The following is a 9,408-nucleotide window of genomic DNA, read 5'->3' as shown; positions in this document are numbered from 1 at the left end:
AGATTGAGAAATCAATGTTGCATTTTCAACTAGTCTATTTTCTACTTTACCAAATATTCATAGTAGTCTTTTCCTGTTGTGCTTTACCAACCCTCTAATCCAATATCTATCCAACCTCTTTAATATGCTTCTTAGGATAATCATCAGGTACACCAACTTCATCATCTAAGTCATGATACTTATACAAATCAGCAACATTAAATATAAGGGATATATTCATGTCATCAGGTAACTCAACTTCATAAGCATTTTCATTATCATTCTTCTTCAAAATCTTAGAAGGTCTAAACTTCTTATCTTCAACTTACTATATGTTCTAACATGAAATTTCCATTTCTTCAAATGAACCATCACCTCATCACCAACTTCAAAAACATGATACCTTATAGACTCATCAAAATTCTCCTTGTACTTTTGATTACTTTGTTCCAACTTTAGCTTCACTTCCTTATAAAAAGACTCCATAAAATCTCCAAATTCTTCTCCTACAGAACTTCCCTTTACTTCACCAGCAACATCCTTTAAATTTGATACTCCTCTAGGCTACATTCTAGTAACAATCTCAAAAGGTGTTTTCCCTTTACTTCTATTCATAGAATTATTATATGTAGACTCAGCTTGTGCCAATTCAATCTCCCAATTATCCGATTTATCTCCGACTAACCATCTCAAAAAATTACCCAATGTTCTATTCACAACCTTTGTCTATCCATCAGTTTACGGATGGAATGTAGAACTAAACTTCAACTCTATACCCATCTTCTTCCACAAAGTTCTGCAAAAATAACCAACAAATTTAGTGTCTCTATGAGAAATAATATTTCTTGGTAATCCATGCAATCTAACAATCTCTTTGAATAAAACTTCAGCAACATGCCTAGCATCTAATGTCTTCTTACATGGTATAAAATGAGTCATTTTAGAAAATTGATCCACAACAACAAATATCAAATAATACCCTTTGTTGTTTTAGGAAATCCAAGAACAAAATCCATATCAATGGCACTCTAAGGTTTCTCAAAAATAAAAATAGGTGCATAAAATCTAATATTCTAACTTACTCCTTTTGCAACTTGACAAATTCCACAACTCTTCACAAACTTTTGAACATCCTTATATTGTTAGAATATATAGTCCACGGATATAATTGAGAGGGGGGGATGAATCAATTATACAACTATCATTACAAATATTAACCTTAAACAAACTTAACCATGTGAGTAATATAAACTAAAACCACAACAAGGTACTCATGCACAATTAACACCAAATATGTTAACTAGGGAAACCCTTGATTAGAGGGAAAACCCCGGTGGGGAAGGTACCAGCAAGATGATGTACTAATATAAATATTCATTGTTAGAAGATAGACCCTGTTACAACATTCAATACATATGAGTCTATTAGGAGACTTTGAATCCCTATTAGAAGATTCCAACCCTATTAGGAGTTGTGTCAACCCTGTTAAGAGTTGTGGAAGATAGTTGGACCCACTGCCCAAATAGCTTCAAGGTTGAGATCAAAGAACCCATTGCCAAAATATCTCTATATTATTACTTGCAGAATAATAGAACTAAAATGTAGTTCTTCCTTTGTCTCTATCCTATCAACCAGACTTTTTCTCCTTCAGATCTTGTAACTAGATCTCATACTATGCATCCAATAATCCCTTGGATTGCTTATATGCATTCAGTAAGCATTTTGCTCCTTCTTGAGTTGTGCATTAATACTCTGTATTCCACTTGATCCTCTCTATCCATGTCTCTTTATAAACAAGGAAACAAAATTTCCTTTATACCATGCCTTCATAATAATTTCTTGAGTTAGCATTTAGGCCTTTTCAATTAATTAAAATAATATAATTAATTAATTCACAATTACAACAACACTGTCACCTCACAGCCTATACCAAACTTTACACATGTGAAACCCTATATTGTGCATATGCTAGTGTCACCATACGATCATCCTCTATCACTATTATCTCTGCATCACCTTCATTACATATTAGATGAAAGATAGTGATAGATCATCAAAACTTTGTTTTCCAATGCTCTATTTTTGCATTGCTTGTAGTAAAATAGGTGTAACTTCCACACAACATTGAATCAGACTTAGTCCTTTGAACCATGTCATCAATACAATGTCAAGAACATGTCATTCACTATGCATCATTTGAAACTTCCTCAGTTAGTGTGCATACTAAGATTTTTGACTGGTATTCTTCCAGTCTTAATAGAATTACTATAGTGTTGACATCAATGACAAATACAATCATGAATGCAACATATCAATGTTCGTCAATTTATAGGATACTCCCCCAATGTAGTATCATCAACATTCATGCTAACAATCTCCCTCTTTGGTATTGATGGCAACATAGATGGAAAATATCTTAGTTCCAAGAATTCCAAGCAATACTTTTCCTTTGTATTCTTCTCAAATTCTCTTCATTAATTTGAGATCTTATGGAATGTTTTATTGTTCTGCTTGTTCTTTTAGGATCGGCAATAGTTGTTCACAATAAACAACTTGCAATACTTGTTAGTTGAATCTGTGCACTTACACATCCTTCTATGCACTTGCATGAATCTTTCTAAATCTCCCTAAAGAGATAACTCTCCCCTAATTCCATCTCAATAGATTCATCTCTTCTCACTACTTATGTGCATTCTCTCAAAATGTTTTTCATGTACATTCTCTCTCTCATTGACATCAATGTCAAAGATGTCAATCTCAATACCAATTGTTAATCAACTATTCAAACTAGCTCAAGTGTCCAAAGACATTGTTCAATACCAAATACCTAGAGTTCTTCATGAATTAGTCATATTAGATACTCCCCCATACATGAAGCATCAGCATTTAGTCCAGTCTATCTTTGTACCACTAGACTAATGCACGCCTTGCATCAACTACTCTAAATTAGGTGGGGGCATAACCCCTAAAAAACCTCTTAGGTACTCAAAAGTATCTTTAAGAAAAAGCTTTGTAAGGATATCTACAATTTGATCTTTAGTGCTTACATACTCCAACCTTATTTCTTATTTTTTTGCCTTTTCTCTCAAAACATGATACTTTATAAATATGTGCTTATGTTGGAATATTCAAATATGGAAAGAGTACTTATGAGAGGGGCGGCGGGGGGTTAGGGGTGGGGGTGAATCATAAGTACCAAACTTTAGCCAATAAAATTTTTAACTGAAAGTAAGTTGCATGCATGTAAATACATCAAATAAATATATAACAAAACTCATGCACATAACACCAGAATTTGGTAACCCAAAAACCCTCCAGGAATAAGAAGGTAAAACTGGGGTGGGGATGATACCCACAAAAATTTACTGCAGCAATATTGTTCAACCACTTCTGATGGTTTTCCCTGTTAAAGGCCTGCCATGTTAAAGGCTTTACACTGTATTAATAGTGACCTGGTTAGAGGATTTTCAAACACTTAACATTAAGTGTCACCTGGTTAAAGGATTTTAATCACCTAATCAAAAGGTTCTTACAAAATAGCCATAAAGCTAACCTATCACCATAGGATTTTCATTCTAATACAATTGCTAGAGAGTATTAGATACAATAAACCTGATAGATTACAATCCTTGATTGCTGAATACAAGCTCCTTTTCTGCCTTCTCTTGATCTTGACCCTTTGTGATCTGATAACTCTTGCTTCTGAAAATAGATTTTCTTATGCACCCTTTTATGTCCTTCAATATATCTCATCTCTCTCTTTTACAGTGAAATTTCATCTTCCTTATAAAGACTTCAAAGACTTAGGGTTTGTTTTGGATCTACGATCCATATTGAATCTCAATTTTCTGCTTAATACTTATCTTTTGCTGATTGGTTGCATGCCTTTAGCATTTTTCTTATTGGCTGCATGTGAATTGCATAGGAAAAATAAAAGATTCGATCTTATCATTAAATCCTTCGAGATTTACCTTCTGTCGACTGAAAAAACTATTTGCATCATAGTTGGTGCAATTCTAAACTTTTATGCTATTCTACTGAGTTACTCGGCTCCTGAAGTATTTCTGATACTCAGCACATGTTGTTTCCTGGATAGCTCAGCACTTGAACAAAACTGTATCACTCAGCACATGTTGCACTCAACACTTGTTATCACTCGGCACCTGTTGCACTTGACACTTGTTATCACTCGGCACCTGTTGTACTCGACACTTGTTATCACTCAGCACCTGTTGCACTCGGCACTTATTATCACTCGGCACCTTATCTTACTCGGCACTTACTCTTGATCTTGGTTAATTGTATTGACACTTAGTTGTCAAATTTATTCTTTAAGCTAACAATCTCCCCCTTTGACATGAGTGGCAAAAAAACTTAATTAAGATCCATGTGACTCAGTAATTTGTCCTTCATTCAAACTTTGCTCCCAAAATTTGCTATCTCCCCCAAAATTTCAAAATTTGCTAGCTCTACTATCTCCCCCTCAACTTTTATTACTTATTCTCCCCCATTTTGACACTGGTGTCAAGGGTCTTTACAATGAAATGCCATATTTGACCAAAAATGTGCTATTTACTTCAAGGAGTACCTTCAAAGCTGCATCCCAATTATGCTAATGCGACTGTCTCTGCATTTATCTGCTCCTTGTGAAGTAATTCCAAATGAGGAGTAATTGACGATTGCATTTGTATCAATTTGGCTTTTTTGGTTGCCTCCTCTGTTGCTAAAACAACTAGCTCTCTTTGTGTGTGAAGCGATTGGACAAAATGCTTCTCACTCTGAGCTAGATCTGTGGGGAGTTGCATGCTAGAAGTTTTCGGATTATTTTCCAAGCTCAGTATTTTCTGGCTAGTGTCTTGTGTGAATGTGGAAAAATCACACAACTTGTTGTATAGGGAAAAGATGTTTCCTAGTACAATTTTTACTGTTATAACTTTCTTTTCTATTTCTTCTTGTGACAGTGCTATATCACCAGATATTTTACTATTTACTTTTCCTTGGAACTTCTTTTCTAACCATTCAAGCAATCTGGCATTTGTTTCCTAGTCTTCATTAGTCACTTGGTCAACTATATCAGATAGTTGTTCTATGATTGGTCTTGACTCATCTGGAGATTGTAAGCAAAAAGCTTCCTTGAATATGTCTTTAATTTCATTCAATGTAAGCTTATGCTTGTATTCCTTTCTTAGTGCTTCTTGTCTCCTTATTTTGTCTAGTGCACTCTGAATTTCATTAATCTTTTCTTCAGTAAGAGTGCTATATTCATAATATGGGATCTTTATTTCTTCATCAAGCTCAGGAATTCCATAGTGAAGTCTCCTGACTGCCTTTGATGAACTCGAGCCTCGTGATCTAATTTTCAGCTGTAATCCATCTGTGCTCGGCTACTGAAGAGTTTGTGTTGGAGTACCAGATTTTGGTAATGCAACCAATGTTTGTATTGCAGTCTCCTCCTTTTTCTGTGTCTCTTTTTCTTCAGCTTGAATATCCCTTTTATGAATGCTAGGTGGGGTTGAACTTGTTGGTTGTTCAGATATTTCTTTTATTTCCTCTACTGCTGTACTCGACACTTGGAGTGTATCAATGATTATACTTGGTGGAGGTGGTGGTCGAAGGAATAGAATACCAGTAGTTTGTGTGGTCAAAGATGGCACTTGTGCTTTTACCTTGACTTCTGGATTTTGTAATTCATCAACACTGACCAAATACAGGATTTGAACTTAATTTTTCTACTAGTGATGATTGGTCAAGGATTTCCAAATCCTCTACAATTAATGGATTGATGTTTAGATTTGAAATGTCTGTAACATCCTTTATTTTTATGAAATCTGTAGGTGTGATGGTGGCATGAGGAGGACTAGGAGGAGATACCTATATGTCTTGCATACTTTGATCTTGTGGCTTAACTGCATCTTTCTCTTCCTCTTTCTCCTCATTTTGTGCCTCTTCTTCCTTTTCTTCTTTACTCTCCTTCTCCACTAGTTTCTTCTCTTTTGTTTCTGATGCTTTCTTTTCCTTTGTCTTGGCAATTGCTTCTGCCTTATATTCTTCATTATATACATCTTCAATTTTCTAGTAAATTATTTTCCACAATCTTGTGGATTTGATAACTACCTCTTCAATTTTATTCTATAATATACTAAATGCTCTATACTTGGGAGTGAATCTATTATTATGCCTTTTTATGGCATTTATTATTTGATCTTTAGTCAAATCAGGCAACAATCTTGCCAATGTTGACTCCCATATTTCTTTTTCCATTTGTAAACAAAAATGCCATTTATCCTCTATAATTTTATACAGTTCTCTTGGCATAGATTCATCTAATTCTAGAGGTGTGTGCTTATACTCAGCCATCATAGCATACACAGATTCCTCTAATTTATTTTTCTCTTCTTTGGTGAGCTTAGAAATATTCAGGTTCTTTAGACCTTTTAAATTATTATTTCTAATTTTTGAACATAATTTATCAACAACAGTCTGGGGTTTGTGTCTTACCACTTGAAATTGACTATTGTCCTCTGACTCTATTTTCTCCTCATCTGTTTTAGGTTGGGGAATAAATTTCCTTTTCTTTGACTCAGCAGCAATCTTCTTTGAGTATTTCTTCTTTCCTTTTGTCTCCTCTTGGGATTTTTGTGCTATAGCCCTTGTGGTCAATCTCTTTGGTGTAGGGGCAGCTACTTTCCTCCCCTTGGATTTAGGAGCAGAAGGAGTTGTGGTCTTTCTCTTAACTGGTGCTTCCTTGGCTTCTTCTACCTCAACACTTTCCTCTCTGTCTCCTTCTAACCCTTGAGTCTGACCTTGAAGTTTATCTCCTTCTTCTTCAATGTCTTCTCCTTCTTCTTCTATTGTTCCTTCTTCTTCTACGCCAAATTTTCTTTTGATTTGTCTCACCATTTTCTCTTTCTTCTTTGCTGCTGAAGTAGTCTTCAAATCTATTATTACCTTTGATTTGACAACATCATAAGTTCCAAATTTTTTTTGCATTTTTATCTGCTTCTTCTGCAAGTAAGGTTGTTATTGCTGTAGAGGCTTGATCAACATCAAGTTCATAACCTAGTGGCCTAAGCCATCTTGTTCTAGGTATAACTGCTTGTATATAAGTATACTCTATAGCTACAAGAAAACAAATATCTTTTTCATATTTCTCAGTCAATGAGACTGGAATTATCATTCTTTGTTTCATGGACTTTTTGAAGTCCTCAAAATAACCAGTCATTTGGGCATCAAAATTTTCACTCATCTGTTCAATGTATCCATTAATTTGTTCAACAATTGTTTTAACTGGATTCCATTTTACTTTACCCATAGAAGGAAATTCTTTCATCAGATAGAAAAAACATACACATCAAACTCATCCAAATTTGCATTGAGCTCCCTTGCTCTTCCTTATAGCTCCCAAATTTTCATTAATCTATTGAAACATGAGCTCTACCAGATCATAAGTGTGAACCCTTTTGATTATCTTGTATGCAACAATCAACTGCTATACACGGTACACTATTCAACCTACTTGATTGATAGAATTTGTGTGAAATAATTCTCACACCAAAATCTAGTAGAGGATCTGTGACTCTGTCGATAGTCATTCCTCTATTATTCCATTTGGCATCTGTATTTTTCTCTATTACTTCCCTTTTGCCACTTCGCAGGGTCTTTGGCTAATCTAGGGTTGGAATACCACTAACCCTATGAACAGTTTTCTTGGTAAATTTTACTAGCCTTGACTCTAACCAAAAATATCTGTCATGTATTTGGCTCAAAACTATCCCTACCCATTTTGTTTTGAAAACAGTCAGAAATGCTAGGGTTTCTGTCAATCCTTTTCTTTCTATTATTGAAAACTCATTTTTCAGTACTTTTTTTTCACACAGTTTATCATATGCATTATGAATTTCTAAGTCTCTTATGGCACCAATTTTGCAATTGTAGCATCTACAAACATCTTGTACCATAACAACTTTATCCGAAATAACTGATAATGCACCTATAGGATCATTCTTGTATGCTACTTCTGGAATGGGCTTAAATTCAGGTTGTTTTACTTCGTTCCTGACCAACTGAAATTCATGACTCTCTAAACCCTTGGTGGTTCCTGACCTAGATCCCATTGTTTTCCAAACTAGGGTTTATAATTTAAACAAGTTTACGAGTCCTACGTAGCTCAACACTTAAGAAAAATACCTTAAATCGATGAGATTTGTCTTGAATCACTATTGAAATCTTTCATGAATGGCTTCTGAGCTGTTCTTGATCTTCTCCGCTCCTTTTTCGGTTTTTCTTCTTATTCGAATGGTGGGAAAATGATCGAAGACAAGATTTATGTACCCTTGAAAATAGAGTAATAAATGCTTAGTACACTGCCAACTATCTACTTAGCTCTTGAAAGGTTTCGTTATAACTCGGCTCCCATTATGTTTTACTTTACTTGGCTCCTATTGATATTTCATAGCTCGGCATCAACTATCAATCTCGATCATTGTTAGCAACTCAGCTCCTGAAGGTAATTTTGAAATATCGTCAAAAAGTTCTCAATTTTGATTTAGCATCTTTTTTTTTAATGCTGATTTCATTTTTGCAGTTCTTATATGTCTTGGGACTGATTTATGAAGTTACTTGGTTTATCAATCCCTCACACTCATTCTTTACTTCATTTGATGAAGTGTGATCACTTGACCTATTAGGTGAAGTGATCTTTGTATTTTATGTGCTAGACTCATCTTTCTTTCTCCATGACTTATTCATTTCACTTCTGATATGTCCAACATCTATCTTTGTCTTTCCATTGCTGGACACAGAACTTGATGCCTATGACCTTGTTGGGCAATTCCTGCTAACATGACCAGTTTTTAAGCAACTGAAACATGTGGTTTGACTCAACCATCTTTTCTAGTTCCCTCTAAAATGTGTTCTTATCCAATTTTGTGGGATATTTCCATATTCTTAACAATAGTGATAGCTGTTCCTGGTGTTGTAATCCCAAAATTCATGGTTTGATGTTTTTGCTAGTTGATTTACTGTCCACATAGGTTTTGATCTGCATTCAAATGCCCTATGTGCATACTTTTTGCAATTATAAAAATTTCCATCAAATCTTTGAGTCCTTGTGACATTGGATTTGTAATTTTGTGTCATATTTCCTTGCATGTTACACTTGTGACAGAAACTTTTGGGTATGTTTGATTGATTGAATCTTCTACTCATGCACACATTAGCTATATGTCCCTTCTTATTATAGAAATGACAAGCATGTTTTGAATTCTTACCTTTATCACTTCTTTTTTCAGCACTCTTTGACGATTTTCCAACTTCGGTGCTATTATATCCAAGTCCTGATGTATCATGGGCAGATTTTGGTGATTTCAGCAACTGTTCAAAATACTTGATTGCTTCACTTGATTTATTGAGATTCTCTACTACCTCTTT

This window comes from Cupressus sempervirens, chromosome 5 (assembly GCF_028749045.1).
Source record: "Cupressus sempervirens isolate cs-2001-9-10 chromosome 5, ASM2874904v1, whole genome shotgun sequence".
Classification (NCBI taxonomy): Eukaryota; Viridiplantae; Streptophyta; class Pinopsida; order Cupressales; family Cupressaceae; genus Cupressus; species Cupressus sempervirens.
The sequence above is the reverse complement of the archived record's forward strand: the minus strand, read 5'-3'. Positions refer to the sequence as shown.